Source organism: Sus scrofa, chromosome 8 (assembly GCF_054392235.1).
Source record: "Sus scrofa isolate SSC_HxYL_T2T_F1_AM1 chromosome 8, Sscrofa_HxYL_maternal_Yorkshire_Landrace_v2.0, whole genome shotgun sequence".
In the NCBI taxonomy this organism is placed as follows: domain Eukaryota; kingdom Metazoa; phylum Chordata; class Mammalia; order Artiodactyla; family Suidae; genus Sus; species Sus scrofa.
In genome coordinates this window covers 79,842,623-79,861,025 of record NC_139390.1, presented here as the reverse complement: position 1 = coordinate 79,861,025, position 18,403 = coordinate 79,842,623, and the positions used below count along the sequence as shown (strand labels likewise).

Sequence of the window (18,403 nt, the reverse complement as noted above, 5' to 3'; positions counted from 1 at the left end):
AGGTAAATGGATATATGGATGGATGTGGAGCTTAGGAAGCAGACTGGGAATTTACATATTTGAGGATCACTGATTACATGTGGCATTTAAAATGGTGGGTATAATTGAGAGAGCCCAGAGAAAGAAAAGGACTAAGCAGTAACCTATGACAAATACAGACTTCATAAGTATTATGCAAGGTAGTATTTCCCAAACTGTGTTTTGCAGAACATTAGTCCCACAAGATATTCTCAAGGAAAAAAAAAAAAGCGGCAAAATGTTGGGAAAAACACTGCCCACTGGAGATTATAATACAGACTAACACATTAATATATTAAAGGCTCTGAGAAGTCTGAGAGTAAAGAAACCTCTTTCTTTAACTTAGTATTTTCATCACATTTAACTACAGAAACCTTCTTTCTCTCCCAATAAAATCTGTTACTACCTTAAGAAACAGTCAAGGAACACCCTTTGAGAAGTGTTTTTCTATGGAAATCTAATCCTTTAGTAGGATAAAAGATCAAATAGAATTATATCAAATGTATGGCTTTTAGGACATATTTGTAAAGAAATTATTTTGTCCCTTCTCAAATAGATATATATTTTCAGGTTCCTCTATGTAAACCTAAGCATATCTGGGGGCATTATATGCTTTTTAAAGTTTAAAGTGCTCAGATAAATACTAGATTTTCCATGAGTAGCTTACTATCAGTGCTAAAGAACTGTTGTAAGTTCATTACAAAGAAAAATTCTTGTTGAAGTTTGAATATAGGATATCTGATGGTCTAACAAAAGATTATCCCATAAAAACAAAGTTTGGAAGACAAAAATAATTTACCATGGCATCCATTAAAATTGAGAAGAGGCACAATGTTGAGGATTTTTTCTTAAAAACTGCTTACTTAGTTTAAAAATTGTGCAAGCCACTACAATTTACATTACTTATGGTGCCTTCGGTGTGTTGATTCAGAGAATGAGTTGGGTAATAACACACCTTATAAGAGGCAGCAGATGGTGTAATAATTTCCCTTGCTTAGCAACTAATATGCTACCCACTACAGGCACTGTCTAGATTTCTACACTAATGTACATTATTAGATCATTTAACAACAGGAAGCCCCAACTCCTACAGCCAAGGTGGAGGTATAAGAGTCAAACATTACATAAATAACACCAGGACATATCTAAACAAATGAGTTCAGACTTAAATTTTAAATTTCCTTTGGATTTAAGGTATTTTGAAATGCCACAGTTTTTACAGCCACTTTAAAACCTGAATCATGCCATCACTTTGTATTTATGCAGGCTATTTACAGAAGATGTGGTATAAACTGAATCTTACTTTTCCTCAAAAAATTCCTACATGATAGATGAGGAGTTAGGGAAGGAAGGAAAAGCACTGGACCTAAATATTGGGTTCTTGGACTCATTAGCTGATTGATATGGAGTAAATACTTAACTTCGAGTCTCTATTTCCACATTAATAAATTAATATCAAGCTGTACCCACTTCACAGGAGTGTTGTGAGGACCAAAACAAAACAACAAATTTCACTAGAATATGAGCTCAATGAAGGCGCAGATTTTTGCCTTTTTCAGTTCACTGCTATATCCTTAATACCTGGAAGTGTACCTCGCATACAGTAACCATTCAGTGAATGTTGTGAATATGTTTTGAATATTATAGAGATGTAATGTATTATATGTAAGGTATTGTTATCACTAAACTACAGAAGGGAAAAAAGGCAGAAAGAGGGTAAGTAACTTGCTCAAGTTATTTTCTTAAGTCAAAACTGAGTTAAGACTGGATTTCAAGGCAGGTCTCTTGACATTTTATTTATTTACTGGCCATTCAACAATGATTTTAGAGGGTATACTACATTCCAGGCTTGGTTGTAGGTATTGGGTGTATAGTAGTAAATATATACATGAGAGTCATATGGGACACAGACATTAAATAAATGAACACGCAAATAAATTGTAGTAAGCACAGCATCTAATGAGAAAACATCAGGGAGTGAAGGTTCCCTAGAATACGTCTAGACTATACACTTAAGCGAAATTTTGTTAACAAAACTAGGTGACTCTTTTGACAAGACGTGTATTTTTAGAAAATGTTTGTTCATTTTTACACATTAGCACTATTTCAGGTTAGCACCAAATCAGAATTTTATCAATATCATCTAGAATTAACAATCTAAGACATATGCATTAAAATAAACATTAGGAAAAGCAATGACAGCATTATTCACTCACCTCTACCATTAGTTCTCATAACTAGAAGCTCAATGATGTCTATAGACCTTAATATTAAACCTTGACTATAAGTCTCAAAACATACTTTCAAAATGATAAACCATCATTAACCAAATTCATGCTATACCTTACTTTCAGCAAAGTAAGGGTTTTGCTGTGTTGCATTTTATTCTTTTAGAATGTTGAGGGTTATCACTGCTATACTCAACCATCATTTTCCCATGGGAACATATATTTGTTAAATGATTAGCTTACTCTTATAAAGGGTCTTTTTTTTTTTTTTTTTTTTGCAAGCTAAAGACATGGAACGAAGGCTCTGATGTATTATTCCTTTGAATTCTCAATGAATCCATTGAGATGACTTGACAAGTCCACCTGCTTTTTTTGACAGTTAATTTAGGCTTTTAATCTATGCGAAATTGCTTTCTACTTTCCAGGTAATATTAGGAGATCAGTTAAAATCAATCCTTCCTTTTTAAATGAACATAAAGGGAACATTGTATTTTGGATTAAAGAACAATTGCTGATAAATATGCTCTCTTAGCCTGACACAGTTGACAGCTACAAGTTTAAGGTAGACATTGTCAGTCATCGGTAACTTTTTAAAACTTTAAATAATAATAAAGGCAGAAGCATTTTACTAAACAATTTAAGAGGAAAAAATAATACATTGTGGGGAAAAACTGGATTTACCTGACAAATCTACTGGAAGTAGAAAAATAGTATTTAAATACCACTAGAAAAGGATATGGTAGATTGTTTTTAAAGTTACTGAAATATAGTTGACTTACAAGGCTGTGATAATTTTTGCTGTACAACAAAGTGACCCAGTAACACATATACACACATCCATTCTCTTTCAGATTCTTTTCCCAAAAGGATTATCACAGAATATTGGGCAGAGTTCTCTGTATTAGATAGCAGGTCCCCATTGGCCAATCATTCCATACACCTCAGTGTGCATATGTCAATCCCAAACCCCCAGTCCTTCCCTCTGACACCTTCATCTGTTCTATTTGGTAACCGTTAAGGTTTTCAAAATCTGTGAGTCAGTATCTGTTCTGCAAATAAGTTCATTTGTATCCTTTTTTTTTTTAGATTCCACATATAAGAGATATCATATGATGTTTGTTTTCATTGTCTAACTTCACATAGTATGAGTTTCTAGGTCTACCCATATTGCTGCAAATAGCATTATTTCACTCTTTTTTATGGCTCAGTAATATTCCATTGTATGTATGTACCATATCTTCTCTAGCCATTCTTCTGTTGATGGACATTTAGGTTTCTTCCATGTCTCGGCTACTGTAAATAGTGCTGCAATGAACATTGGGGTACATGTATCTTTTCGAATTATGGTTTTCTCTAGGTAGATGCCCAGGAGTGGGACTGCTGGATCAAATGATAGTTCTATTTTTAGTTTTTTGAGGAAACTCCTTACTGTTTTCCATAGTGGTTGCACCAATTTACATCCCACCAACAGTTTAAGAGGGTTCCCTTTTCTCCATACCCTCTCCAGCATTTACTGTTTATAGACTTTCTGTTGATGGCCATTCTGGCTGGTGTAAGGTGGTACCTCATAGTAGTTTTGATTTGCGTTTCTCCAGTAATTAGTGATGTTGAGTATCTCGTCAGTGTTTTTTAGCCATCTGTATGTCTTCTTTGGAGAAATGTCTATTTAAATCATCTTCCTATTTTTTTTTTTTTTTTGTCTTTTGTCTTTTTTGTTGTTGTTGTTGTTGCTATTTCTTGGGCCGCTCCACGGCATATGGAGGTTCCCAGGCTAGGGGTTGAATCGGAGCTGTAGCCACCGGCCTATGCCAGAGCCACAGCAACGCGGGATCCGAGCCACGTCTGCAACCTACACCACAGCTCACGGCAACGCCGGATCGTTAACCCACTGAGCAAGGGCAGGGACCGAACCCGCAACCTCATGGTTCCTAGTCGGATTCTTTAACCACTGTGCCATGACGGGAACTCCTATTTTTTTTTTTATTGGGTTGTTTGGTTTTTGATATTGAGCTGCAGGAGAAGTTTTATATTTTGAAGATTAAACCCTTGTCAGATGCTTCATTTGCAAATATATTCTCACATTCTGTGGGCTGTCTTTTCGTTTTGTTTAGGGATTCCTTTTCTGTGCAAAAACTTTTAAGTTTAATTAGGTCCCATTTGTTTATTTTTGCATTTATTATTACTCTAGGAGGTGTATCTGAGAAGATATTGCTGTGGTTTATGTCAGAGAGTGTTCGGCCTATGTTTTCCTCTAAGAGTTTTATAGTATCCAGTCTTACATTTAGGTCTTTAATCTATTTTGAGTTTATTTTTGTGTTTTGTATTAGAGAGTGTTCTAATTTCATTCCTTTGGATATAGCTGTCCAGTTTTCCCAGCACCACTGATTGAAGACACTGTCTTTTCTCCATTGTATATTCTTGCCTCCTTTGTCATAGATTTACCACAGGTGCAGGGGTTTATTTCTGGTCTTTCTATCCTGTTTCATTGATCTATATTTCTGTTTTTGTGCTGGTACCATACTGTTTTGATGACTGTAGCTGTGGTAGATTTTAAAAAATCTCTTTTAAGGGAGTAGGTTTTCAAAAATCTCTCCATTCAATAATAATTTATTACTCTAATAAACTGTAATTTACAATCTTAAATAACTTTTACCCAGAGTTATTAATTTCTTTTTAAATCAACTTTACTAAGGTGTAATTTATATTTTAAAAAGCACAGTTGGTTCTTCTGTAACTTAGCCCAAATATTCCTAAAAATCCTAGTGCTATACAAATCCTCTCAATAAAAAACCCAGAGACCCAGGAGAAAAATGTAGGTAGAAGAATAATGAAGACTCTGTCATTCACATTCACAGACACATGTACACACAAACACATACACACAAACAAAAGAAGAGGATGGAAAGGGGCAGGGGAAAAAGGAGTAGAAGAAAAAAGATATTGCACAAAAGGTACAAAAAGGAAGCACATGTTAAACTAACTACAACTAAAAGACAGAACACTCTACTCAACAACCAAAGAATACTCATTATTCTCAAGTGCATATAGACCCTCCTCTAGGACAGACCATGTGCTAGGCCCTAAAATAAACCTCAATAAACTGAAAAGGTTTGAAATTACACTATGTTCTCCAACTACCATAATGAGTGAAATTATAAATCAATAACAAGCAAATATGGGAAATTAACAAAAATGTAGAAATTAAATAACATACTACTAAATAACCAATGAGTCAAAGAAAAAAATCACAACAGAAACTGGAAAATACTTTGAAATGAAAGAAAATGAAAACATAACATACCAAAACTTATGGAATGCAATGAAAGTGAAATTTTATAGTTTTTAAATGACTACATTAAAAAAGAAAAAGGATATCAAATCAATAACCTAAACTTCCACCTTAAGACACTAGAAAAGAGAAAATTAAATCTTAATCAAGCAAGAGGGCATAAGAGATCAGAGTGGTAATAAATTAAATAGAGAATAGAAAAACAATAGAGACAACTAATAAAATGAAACCCTGGCTCTTTGAAAAAAAATCAACAAAATTCACAAAATTTAAACTAGATTCTCCAAGCAAAGAAAAGACTCAAATTTCTAAAATCAAGAAAAAAAAAGAGGAGACATCACTACTGACACACATAAAAAAATAATAAGGGAATACTATGAACAAATGTATGGCAATAAATTAAGTAACTTAGATGAAAAGGACAAATTTCTAGAAAGACACAAACTACCAAACTAAAGAAGAAAAAGAAAGTCAAAATAGACTATAACAAGTAAAGATATTAAATTAGAAATAAAAAATTACCCAGAAGAAAAGCTCAGACCCAGATGGCTTCACTGGTTAATTCAATCAAACTTTTAAAAACTAACAACTTTTCATAAGCTGTCATAAAAATCGAAAAGTGAGCATTTCACAACTCATGTGATGAGGAGAGTATTATCCCAATAACAAAACCAGAGAAAAATTTCATAAGAAAGAAGATCACACACCAATATTTCTTATGAATATAAAAGCAAAAATGCTCAACACAATACCAGCAGACTAAATCCAGCAATATGTTAAAAGGATTATACAACATAACCAAGCAGGATTTATCTAAAAAAATTCAATTAATATATCATGTCACTAGAATAAAGGACAATTGCCACAGAATCATGCTGATAAATGCAGAACAGCATTTTTAAAAATTCAACACTAATTCATGATAAAAAATATTCAACAATAGGAGACTTCCTCCACATTATAACGAGCAGCTACAAAAATTCTCAGCTAGTCATACTTAATGATGAAACACTGAGTGTTTTCCTCCTACTATCACAAACAAGACAAGGATGCCCTCCCTTATCATTTCTATTCAATTCTGTATTGGAGTTTCAAGCTGGAGAGATTGGAGATGAAATGAAATAAAAAGCATCCAGGAGTTCCCATCGTGGCTAAGTGGTTAACGAATCCAACTAGGAACCATGAGGTTGAGGGTTCGATCCCTGCCCTTGCTCAGTGGGTTGAGGATCTGGCATGGCCGTGAGCTGTGGTGTAGGTTGCAGACGCGGCTCAGATCCTGTGTTGCTGTGGCTCTGGCGTAGGCTGGTGGCTGCAGCTCTGATTGGACCCCTAGCCTGGAAACCTCCATATGCCATGGGAGTGGCCCAGGAAATTGCAAAAAGACAAAAAAAAAAAAAAAAAGCATCCAGATTGGGAAACAGAAGCAAAACTACATCTATTCACTGATGACATAACCTTGAATATAGAAAATCCTGAGGAATGCGCACACACACACATTCACACAGGCAATGAAGAGTAATAATTGAAAAAAAATAATTGAGTTTAACAAGGTTGCTGGATACAAGGGCAAAAGTCAGTTGTAGGTCTATATAATACCAAAGGATAATCCAAAAGTGAAATTAAGACAATAATTCCATTCATAATAACATCAAAAAGAAAAAATACTTATTACTAATATAACAAAAGTGCCAGACTTGTACACTGAAAACTAGAATCTATTGCTGAAGAAAATAAAGAAGACTTAAATAAATGGAAAGGCATCCTGTGTTCATAGACAGAAAAAAATGATATTATCAAGATAGCAATACTCCTCAAATTGATCTGCAAATTCAACACAATCTCTAGCAAAACTCTAGCTGAAGAGAAAAAGTATATCTTTAGCCATCTGGGAAATGCAGATCAAAACCACAGTGTAAATCAAAACCAATTCACATCCACGAGGATGGCTAAAAGATAGATAATGACAAGTGTTGCTAAGGATGTAGAGAAACTGGAACCTTCATATACTGCTGTTGGGAATATGGTATCATGCCACCACTTTGCAAAATAGCCGGGCATGTCCTCCAAAGTTTAAACACAGAGTTAACATTTGGTCCAGCAATGCTATTGCTAGGTATACATTAGGTGAGATGAAAATATATGTCCACATAAAACTTGTACATAAATAACATAGTATCATTGTTCACAATAGCCAAACAAGGAGTTCCCGTTGTGGCTTAGCAAGTTAAGAATCTGACTAGTATCCATGAGCATGCAGGTTTGATCCCTAGCCATGCTCAGTGGGTTAAGGATCTGCTGTTGCCATGAGCTGCGGCGTAGGTTGCAGACTCAGCTAGGATCTGGCATTGCTGTGGCTATAGTGCAGGCCAGCAACTACAGCTCCAATTCAACCCCTAGCCTGGGAACTTTCATATGCTGCAGGTACACCCATAAAAAGCAAAAAAAAAAACAAGTTTTTTTTTTTTTGCAAATTTTTTTTTCTTTTTTTGCTATTTCTTGGGCTGCTCCCGCGGCATATGGAGGTTCCCAGGCTAGGGGTCGAATCGGAGCTGTAGCCACCGGCCTACGCCAGAGCCATAGCAATGCGGGATCCGAGCCGTGTCTGCAACCTACACCACAGCTCACGGCAACGCCGGATTGTTAACCCACTGAGCAAGGGCAGGGATCGAACCCGCAACCTCATGGTTCCTAGTCGGATTCGTTAACCACTGTGCCACGACGGGAACTCCAAAAATAAATAAACATTTTTAAAAAGCCAAACAACGGAAATAATCCAAATGTCCATCAATTCATGGATTGGTAAGTTGATAAACAAAATGTGATATGGCCATACAATAGAATAATATTCAACAATAAAAATAAATGAAGCACTGATACATGCTATAGCATAGATGAACCTTGAAAACATGCTAAGAAGCCAGTCACAAAGATCACATATGATATAATTCCATTTATAGAAAAGGGCAAGAATAGGCAAATTTATAGAGATAGAAAGTAGTTTAGTGGTAGTTTAGTGGTCTAAGGCTCGGGAAGGGTGTGTTGGGAAAATAAAGCGTGACTGGATAGATTTCTTTTGGGGGTTATGAAAATGTCCTCAAACTCACTATGGTGATGGTTTTAAAACTCTAAATATATTAAACAAAACAAATAACCTGAGTGTATACTTCAAATGGGTGAATTACATCCTAATAAAACTGCTATAAAATACCAATTTAAAAAATGCAGAGAAAAGAATCCATTAATTCAAAGCCGATTTTTAAAAAGATCAATACAATGATAAGCTACCTTAGAAGAATCAAGAAAAAAACAAAGACATGAATTGCCAGTATAGAAATGAGTGACAGCACCATAGATTTTATAGATATATAATAAAGAGTAATAAACATTTTAAACATATTTATTGCAATAAATTTGACAACTTAGAAGAAACAGACCAAGTCCTTGAAAGCCAAAGTTTTCCAAAACCAAAACTGGCACACACATGCACACAAATAAATACTTGAATAGTATTTTATCTGAATAAATGGAATTAATCAATTACATTCTTCCAACAAAATATACCCTAGTTCCAGATGCAATCACTCATGAATTTTATCCAACATTTGAGGAAGACATAATAGTTGTCCTACATAAAGTTTCAGAAAATACTTCTCAACTCAATATGAGGGCAGCACTACTCATACCAAAAGTAAGGCTATTACAGAAAATAAAAAACCATTCTCTCTCCTGAGCCTAGTTGCAGAAGTTCCTAACAAAATATTATCAAATCTAACTTAGCGACATATAAAAAGGATAATGCATCATGATCAAGAGGGATTTATCCCACTAATGGAAAGTTGGTCTAACCTTTGAAAAATAATCAACGTAATTCACCATGTTAACAATCTTAAAAAAGAAAATCCACACGGGTCCCTAAATAGACTCAGAAAAAGTATTTGATAAAATTTAACACTTACTCATGAACAACAAAAACCCTCAGCAAATTAGACATAGCAAAGAACATCCTCAAACTTTTTCTTGCTGAGAGCCATTAAAGAAAATTGAAAGTTGACAGATGTACCAGTCATGGATTAGAAAACTTGGTATTGCTAATACCAAAAAACAAACAACCCCATCAAAAAATGGGCAGAGGATCTAAACAGACAATTCTCCAAAGAAGACATACAGATGGCCACAAAACACATGAAAAGATGTTCAACATCACTCATTATTAGATAAATGCAAATCAAAACCACTCTGAGGTACCACCTTACACCAGCCAGAATGACCATCATCAAAAAGCCTACAAATAATAAATGCTGGAGAGGGTGTGGAGTGTAAATTGGTGCAACCACTGTGGAAAACAGTATGGAGATGCCTCAGAAAACTAAAAATAGAACTACCATTTGATCCAACAATCCCACTCCTGGTCACCTATCCAGAGAAAACCATGACTCAAAAGATACATGTATTCCAATGTTCATTCATTGCATCACTATGTACAATAGCAAAGACATAGCAACAACCTAAATGTCCATCGATGGAGGAGTGGATCAAGATGATGTGCTGCATATACACAATGGAACATTACTCAGCCATTAAAAGGAAAGAAATAAGGGCACTTGCAGCAACATGGATGGACCTAGAAATTATCATGCTGGATCCTAACCCACTGTGCCACAGGGGGCAGGGGAACTTCCCAGAAGCCCTTTTTGTAGAAATTGACAAGCTGATTTAAAATTTATGCAGAAATAAAAATGATCATAAACAGCCAGAACAAAATTTTTTAAAAGAAGAAAGTTGGAGTCTTTATATTTTCTGACCTCAGGACTTAATATAAATTACAATTATCAGGGCAGTGTGGCATTATTAGTATAATGATAGACAAACAGATCAGTGAAACAAAATAGAGAGTTCAAAAACAGACTTACACCTATATGGTTAATAAATTTTTTTTTTTTTTTTTGTCTTTTTGCTATTTCTTTGGGCCGCTCCCGCGGCATATGGAGGTCCCCAGGCTAGGGGTCGCATCGGAGCTGTAGCCACTGGCCTACGCCAGAGCCACAGCAACACGGGATCCAAGCCGCATCTGCAACCTACACCACAGCTCGCGGCAACGCCGGATTGTTAACCCACTGAGCAAGGGCAGGGACCGAACCCGCAACCTCATGGTTCCTAGTCAGATTCGTTAACCACTGCGCCACAACACGGGAACTCCTGGTTAATAAATTTTTGATCAAGGTGTAAAGTTTAGGGAAAGAGTCTTTTCAACATATGATGCCAGGCAATTGGATATCAGTATGGGATAAATATACTTCCTTCATTACATCACAAAAATTTTTTCTTTGAAATAAATCATAAACATAAAAGTAACAGTTAAAACTTATTAACCTTGTAAAAGAAACATAATGGAGGAAAATATAGAAGAAAAATTTTGTAACTTTTGTGAGGGAAAAGATAAATTAGGACATGGAATGCACTAACCATACAAGAAATATTAATAAAAGATTTTATGAAAATTATAAAATTCTGCTCTTTCAAAGACACAACTAAGAAAATAAAGTCAGCCCTCAACTGGAAGAAAATATTTGCAACACATATAATTTGACAAACAGGGAGTTCCCGTCGTGGCTCAGTGGTTAACGAATCCGACTAGGAACCATGAGGTTGCGGGTTCGATCCCTGGCCTTGCTCAGGGGGTTAAGGATCCGGTGTTGCCGTGAGCTGTGATGTAGGTTGCAGATGCAGCTTGGATCCCACACTGCTGTGGCTCTGGAGTAGGCCAGCAGCTCCAGCTCCGATTGGACCCCCAGCCTGGGAACCTCCATATGCCACAGGAGCAGCCCTAGAAAAGGCAAAAAGACAAAAAAAAAAATTTTTTTTTGACAAAACAGCTTGAAACCAGATAATATAAAGTATCCTTAAAATTCAATAAGACTAACAATCCAATTTCTCACAAGAGCAGATATGAATAGACACTTTGTACTAATTATCAAAGAAGATAGGATAGCTAATTAGCACATAAAAAGAAGTTCAACATCATTAGTTATTGTGGGATATGCAAACTACAATCAAAATGAGATGATACCACTACACACCCACTAGAATAGCTAAAACTAAACATTAAAAATCCAACTATTCATGAGGATATGAAGCAACTTCAACTTTCAGGCATTGCTGGTGGGGGTATAAAATGGTACAACCACTTTGGAGACCTATTTGGTGGTTATGAAAGCTGTCACCTAGCAGTCCCATTATTTATCCTAGGGAGAAGAACGCAAATGTCCACCAAAAAAAAGCTTGTACATTAATGTTTACAGAAGTTTTATTCATAATAGCCCCAAACTGGAAACACAAATACCCATCAACAAGTGAATGAATGGATAAATACATTTGACATATCTATATAACAGAAAATATTTTAACAATAGAAAAGAATTATCTGTTGATACATGCAGCAATATGGATGAATTTAAAAACAATAAAACATATACATCACGCTGTAAGATCTATCTATATGAAATTCTACAGCAAGCAAAATTATAGCAATAGAACACAAATTTGTTGTTGCTTGGAGCTGAAGGCAAGAATCAGTACGAAGTGCACAAGTAAACTTTTGGGGATGATGGAAATGTTCTGTATCTTGATTTTCATCATGGTCACATAGATGCAAACCTCGCCATACTTGGTGAACTGTACAGTCAGTTCAGCTATGATGCATGTTTTGGAAAATGCAAACGTTTTAGAGAGATAGCAAAAAATTCAGTGTTGGTTTGATTTTACATGTGATTTTATCCACTAAAAATATTAGATAAACACAGAAAACTGCACCCAACTGAAATGAGCCATGTATAAATATGTACCATACCAACTTTTGTGCTACTATTTTCATATATTTGACTTCAAACTGTTATAAACCCCACCATACAGTTATTACATTTGCTTTTAAAACGTAATTTTTAAAGAAATGATAAAAATTAGAAGAGTATTTTTTGTATTTTCCCCACATATTTTACCATTTCTGGCATTCTTCATTCATTCGTATGGAGCTAGGTTTGTTTGTACTGGTATCAGTTTTCTTCCTCTAGAAGGACTTCCTTTAACATTTCTTATAATTCTGGTCTCCCGGAGAAAAATGCTCCATGCTTTCACTTGTCAAAAAACTCTTTCTTTATGTTGCTCTCATTTTCACTTAACACAAAATCTTTAACTTATTTTTTAAGCATTGAATGTAACGGAATGAGTTATCATTCCATTCCTTGTTTGGCTTGCTTTATTTCTGACAAGAAATCAGTAGCAATTCTTATCTCGATACCCCTGCATTTAATTATTTTTTCCCACCTCTGGATGCTTTTAAGATTAATTTATCACTGGTTCTCAACAAAATGAATATGATATGCCTTAGAATCGTTTTCCTTTCAATTATCCTGCTTGGATTTAGACATCATAGCTTTTATTTTGTTCATCTGGCTCCTCCTCCCTGCCCTTTTTAGATACTGCAATAATACATATGTTAGATCACTTCAAATATCCCTCGGATCACTGAGGATCTGGCCTTTTTATCAGTATTATTATTTCTGTTCTGTATCTCAATTTGTATAGTTTCTATTGCTGTATCTTTAAGTTCACAGTTTCCTTCTTGGGCAGTGACTAATCAGCTGAAAATCCATAGGTGAATTTTCCATTCAGATATTGCATTGCATTCCATTCAGATATTTCTGAGCTGCATTGCAGCTCTAAAGTTCCCTTTACCTTTTATAAAATCTCTGCCATTTCTCTCCTCATTATGGTGTTTTCCTTTACATACTTGAACATATTTACTACAGTTGTTTCAAAGCCCTTGTCAGCTACTTCATTCATTTCCATAATTTCTAAGTCAGTTTCTATGGACTGATTTTCTTCCTCCCGTTTTCCTGCTTATTTGCATAGCATAATTTTTATTGGGTACCAGACACCATAAATGCTATATTCTTAAAATTCTAGATTTTGCTTTCTATATTTAGAGTGTTCAATTTGGCAGGCAGTTAAAGTACTTGCCAATCAGTGATCTTTTTGAGGCTGTTTTTAAGTTATTACTAGGGGTCAAGAGTAGCCTTTATTCTTGAATCTTTTAGTTCTATTCTGAGGCACAACTCTGGTGTAACTACTGAATGCCTGGGATTTTCAATATGGTCCTGCCACTCTGGTGGTTAAAACTGAACTGTCTCTCAGCTACACGTAAGTTCTGGGAATTGTTTGACTTAACAGTTCCCTTGTAACTGATGTGGGTTCTAGCCATGCAGCATTTCACTCTACACACTGCACCTCACCACCCAGCAAAGGTCTCAGTGAAACCCCCCTGCACATTCCTGGATCTTCTCTGCGCAGCTCCCACAGCTCTGGTACTGTGCCTCACAAATTGAAGCCACCACCACTTTCCCAAAGTCTGATCCCAGTGTCTTCTACACAGAGACCGCCATGCTTTCCTTGGTTTTCCTTTTCCTGTGCAGGTCTGGAAAGTGACACCAGGCAGAATGCAGATGGCTTTGTACAAGTCATTTGTTTTCATCCATTCAGAGAGCACATTCCTGTACTGCATATGCTTTCCCAGGCCAGAAAACAGTTGCTTCAAATATTTTGTCCAATTTTCTAGTTGTTTACAGGTAGAGGGCAAGTCTGGTATACACTGTTCCATTATAGGCAGAAAAGGAAAGCTAGACTTTTAAAAATCTAGTTTGAGCTATATAAATGTTGAGGCTCACATATGGTCCTAGTATTTATGGTAACAGCATTGATTGTGCCTTATTTTATAAAGCAATTTCATTTATGTTACCTGATTAGTCTTCACAACACTCTGAGTTAATAAAAGCAATTATGATTATGTTATAGCCAAAACGGTTGAGACTCACAAGGCAAATGAAAGCTCAATGTAACACACTTAGCAAGGGAAGGAGCTAGGAATATGACATGAGCATAAACCACTACTGCTAAAACTTATCTCCTGGTTCCATCTAAGTCACCAAACTCTTACTTTTTAATCTATCCCCCCCTCCTTCTTTATTCCCCTCAGGTTTTAATTATCTTTTATCTTGGGTTTTAATCATCAGCTTCATCATCTTAGCATGACCCAAATTTTAAAAGAAGCAACTCATCCTTTAACTTTCTACTTTGAAAAAAAATACTACTTCTAATTCACCACCAGAAGTTATTTTTAATTTCAAGAGACAACATATAATCAATATATATTATACAATAACCAATATATTCGAAAACCTTGAAAGGTCTCCCTAACCCCCCAAACTTAGAATTCATGTATAACCCTGTATCTGTATCATCTTTCTTCCTTTCAAGTCATTTCCCCTAATTTGCTTTGACCTAAGAAGCTACAGCAGACTTTTCAGAATTTTTCCTACTCCAAATGATAAATAAATCAATTAAATATTAAAACAGAATGGCAAACAAAAAATTTTAAATTAACTAGAATAAAATAAAAGCAAGCCAGCTTATCAGTTAGCATGGCTAAGTAATAGATTTAAATGATGGGTTTCTAAGAGTGAGTCACGTTTCTGTCAGTCTAATACAGGGCCAACAAATAATGGCAATTCTTGGGAAAATTTTTAGACTTGGCTGATTACCTTGTACCTTGAGGTATAGAACGAAAAGAGTGTTTTAATTTTCCAGCACACTTCCATTCAACAGTGTGACTATGTGGAGCACCGTATTAAGAAAAAAAATCTGGGGTCACATAGAAATCAGTGGTGTAAGTCACACCATCTGTCATTATCTGCCTGGTTGGAAATAGCAGATAAAAGAATGTGAGCCATGAATTTTCAATCCTCAGTCTAAGCTAAGAGTAGTAATATCTGAAATTGCATAATATACTAGAAACAATCATTTTAAAACTTTACACGTCTAATTTACCAAATACGGAATTTAGACATAAAGAGTGGGCAGTGGTTCTAGAGTTTGATGGAGGGCCCTTTATTACAAAGGATAATCCAAACCAAACCAAACAGCAGAGAAGACCCTCTTGGGGCTGCGAGGCCCAAGAGAGCACAGGGCAAGAGGTGCCAGGAAGGTGGTGACTCTGGGAGGGAGGCAGGCACTGGGCCTCTCCTGGGAAACTGACTCTTATGGCTCCTGTCCCAGTCTCTGCCCAGACCACTGGCCCAGATCCAAGGGACAAGCCCTGGTATTGTGTTTCTCACATGTTCCCTTTTCCCAGAGGGTCTGTGGGCCCAGATAGAGGGAGGGCTTAGGGGAAATGGGCAGGTCTGGGCTTGGGCAGGAAAGAGCCTATAAGAGCCAGGCCTGGTCGGCCCTGGAAGAAAACTTGGGAACTGACAGGCCAGCACCCCCTCACTCCTATGGCAGAGCTGCCCAAACTCAGAGTCAACTTTAATCAGTGGGGAATGATATTCTAAATTCCATCTCCCCCACTAAGTGGGGGAGACGGAATTTTTATATTCTTCAAAAATTACTGGACAATGTCACATTCAGCAAAACGGTTAAAATGAAAAAGATAACACCAATTATTGGCAAGGATGTGGGTTAGTTAGAACTCTTACTCACCACTGGGTGTTATCTTGGTACAACTACCTTTGGAAACTGAAAACTATTACCCACTATACATGAACATATACCTAACTTATGATCCAGCAATTCCACTCTTAGGTATATATCTAAAAGAAATGTATACGTATGGTCACCAAAAGAGGTGGACAAGAATGTTAATAAGTAGCATTATTTGTATAAGTCCTAAAACTTTACCAAAAGAAATATATAAGAAAGTTCCTATCAGTAGTATTTGTAATACCTCAAACTACAAAGAATCCACATGTCCATCAACAGAAGAATGGATAAATTGTGATATATTCACACAATGGCATATCAAATAGCAATGAGAATTAATAAACTACAAATACACAATATGGATGAATTTCATAAACACGTTGAATGAACCTGGGCCTCCTTCCAAACATGTGCATATTAATTATTACTCCATTTACATGAATAACACTGTTATTTCAAAACAAGAATAACAAATACATGGTCTTAGAAGTCATGATAGTGGTTACCTTGAATAGAAGCAGTTTACAAGGAGAGAACAAAGGGGTTTCTGAGGTGCAGGTATTATCTACATCTTGATCCATTTGCTAGGTACACATTCACTTTGGGGAAAATGCAAGTTGTTCACATATATGAATGTATGTCAGCAAAAAGTTTCCTTAAAATCATTGGGCAACACCAACAATATACAGTCACATAGCAGAGCTACAATCTGAATCATAATAGTTTGTCTCTAGGGTCTGTGCTCTTAACAACTATACTATTTTAGCAACCTACCTTAAAGAAGTACTTGCTCCAAAAAAAAAAAAAGGAAAAAAAAAGGAGTTCTCTTGTGGCACAGCAGGTTAGGGATCCAGCACTGCCAGTACAATGGCACTGTTGTGGCACGGGTTTGATCCCTGGCCCAGGAACTTACACAGGCCGTGGGTACAGCCAAAAAAAAAAAAAAAAAAAAAAAAAAGGAAGAAGTACTTGCTCATACTATCTATTTTTACATATAAAAAACCTACATATGCCAACAGGCAGTTAACCTTGTAAATGTAGGAACATATTTGTACAAGTGTAAAGATCCACCTGGAGCCACAAGAGAGGCTGAGTGGGAGAATCTCAGAAGTTTTGCTTTTATTTAATCTTTTTACTATAGGGAATCTGTGTTTCTATTTATGTTTAATAAAGTGAAACTGACATTTCTCCCTCCAAAAAATAAATGGGCAACCTTCTTTTGCATTCAAAGAACATTCGCTATGTATGTAAAAATACTTTTATTTAGAGTAACAAAGTAATTATTTTTAGTTCAAAGAAAAACATATTGATTTCCTAGAAATCATTGGAGGAGACATTAACACTCAAGGAATTTATGACACTTAGAGATTTGTTGACCCTCCTATCATTGCTATTAATTCTTCCTAGACACTCAAGCAGAGGTAGCGACCCGGTATACCGGGCATCTATCAGTCTTGCCTGCCCAGCACCCAAGAAGTACCTTCTTCTGGTAAAGGCATTTCAACATTCCCCCTGAGCAATTTCTTCTACCCTATGGCATGCACTTCTGGTGAGATTATCATTGTGCCTCCTGACCAAGGAGTGGGCAAGTAAACTAAACTAGGCCAAAGAGAGCCTCTCTTTCCTTAAAATTTAAATGTTGAGTGGAGTGACACAAGGTCTGAAAACAGAGCTGCTTCGCCTTGACCATAGCTCCCTGAGGAGGCTGTCCATTGATTCCTGCTACTTAGATCCCTTAAACTGCACTGCTTCCTATCCTTTCCAAGTGCCAGTTGTTTAACTTTTCCTTTGATTCTGTTAATCACTCCATACCCTGACATTACATTTTCTTCTCTGGTTAATTTCTGTTGACTGTAACTGAGAAAACACTGATACAGCTGAATGTAAATATAGTAAATAAAAAGGTCACTACAACTTTGCAAAAGAGTCCATAATATTTAAATTTTGCTTAACTTTTGCTTAGTATTTAGTTCCCTATAGTCTACATTTGTCCCACCTCTATTTCTGGAACTATAAATATACTCCATCTTTCAAATGGCACACATTTAAACTCTATCAATTATCCCCAAATACTTTCTCAGCAAAATAATTCATTTGCAAATTAAAACATGTATAACAACTAAATATTCACTAAAATGGCTATAATAAAAAAAGACAATTCTAAGTGTTGATTAGGATGTGGAAAAACTGGAACCCTTATGCATTACTGGAGGAAATGAAAAATGGTATAACCACTTTGGAAAGCAACTTACATAACTTATATGTTTATATAATTAACTTAATATTTTAATTTTATTATTATTTTTGCTTTTTAGGGCCGTACCTGTGGCATATGGAG

The 18,403-nt window shown here is 35.9% G+C and overlaps 1 protein-coding gene across 10 annotated transcripts in view; it reads right to left on the bottom strand.

Moving 5' to 3' along the window:
- MRPL1 (mitochondrial ribosomal protein L1) overlaps positions 1-18,403 on the bottom strand; it is a 189,627-nt gene that overhangs the window by 59,808 nt on the left and 111,416 nt on the right. For 3 of the 10 annotated variants that reach the window (XM_084972617.1, XM_084972615.1, XM_021100616.2), the window contains one exon: positions 11,822-12,224. The exons of 4 other annotated variants lie outside the window; for them this stretch is intronic. The gene's annotated coding sequence lies outside the window, so the exon portion shown is untranslated. Of the gene's footprint in view, positions 1-11,821; positions 16,665-18,403 lie in introns of those variants that run through there. 3 more of the 10 variants (XM_084972612.1, XM_084972611.1, XM_084972607.1) reach the window with 1 other exon arrangement.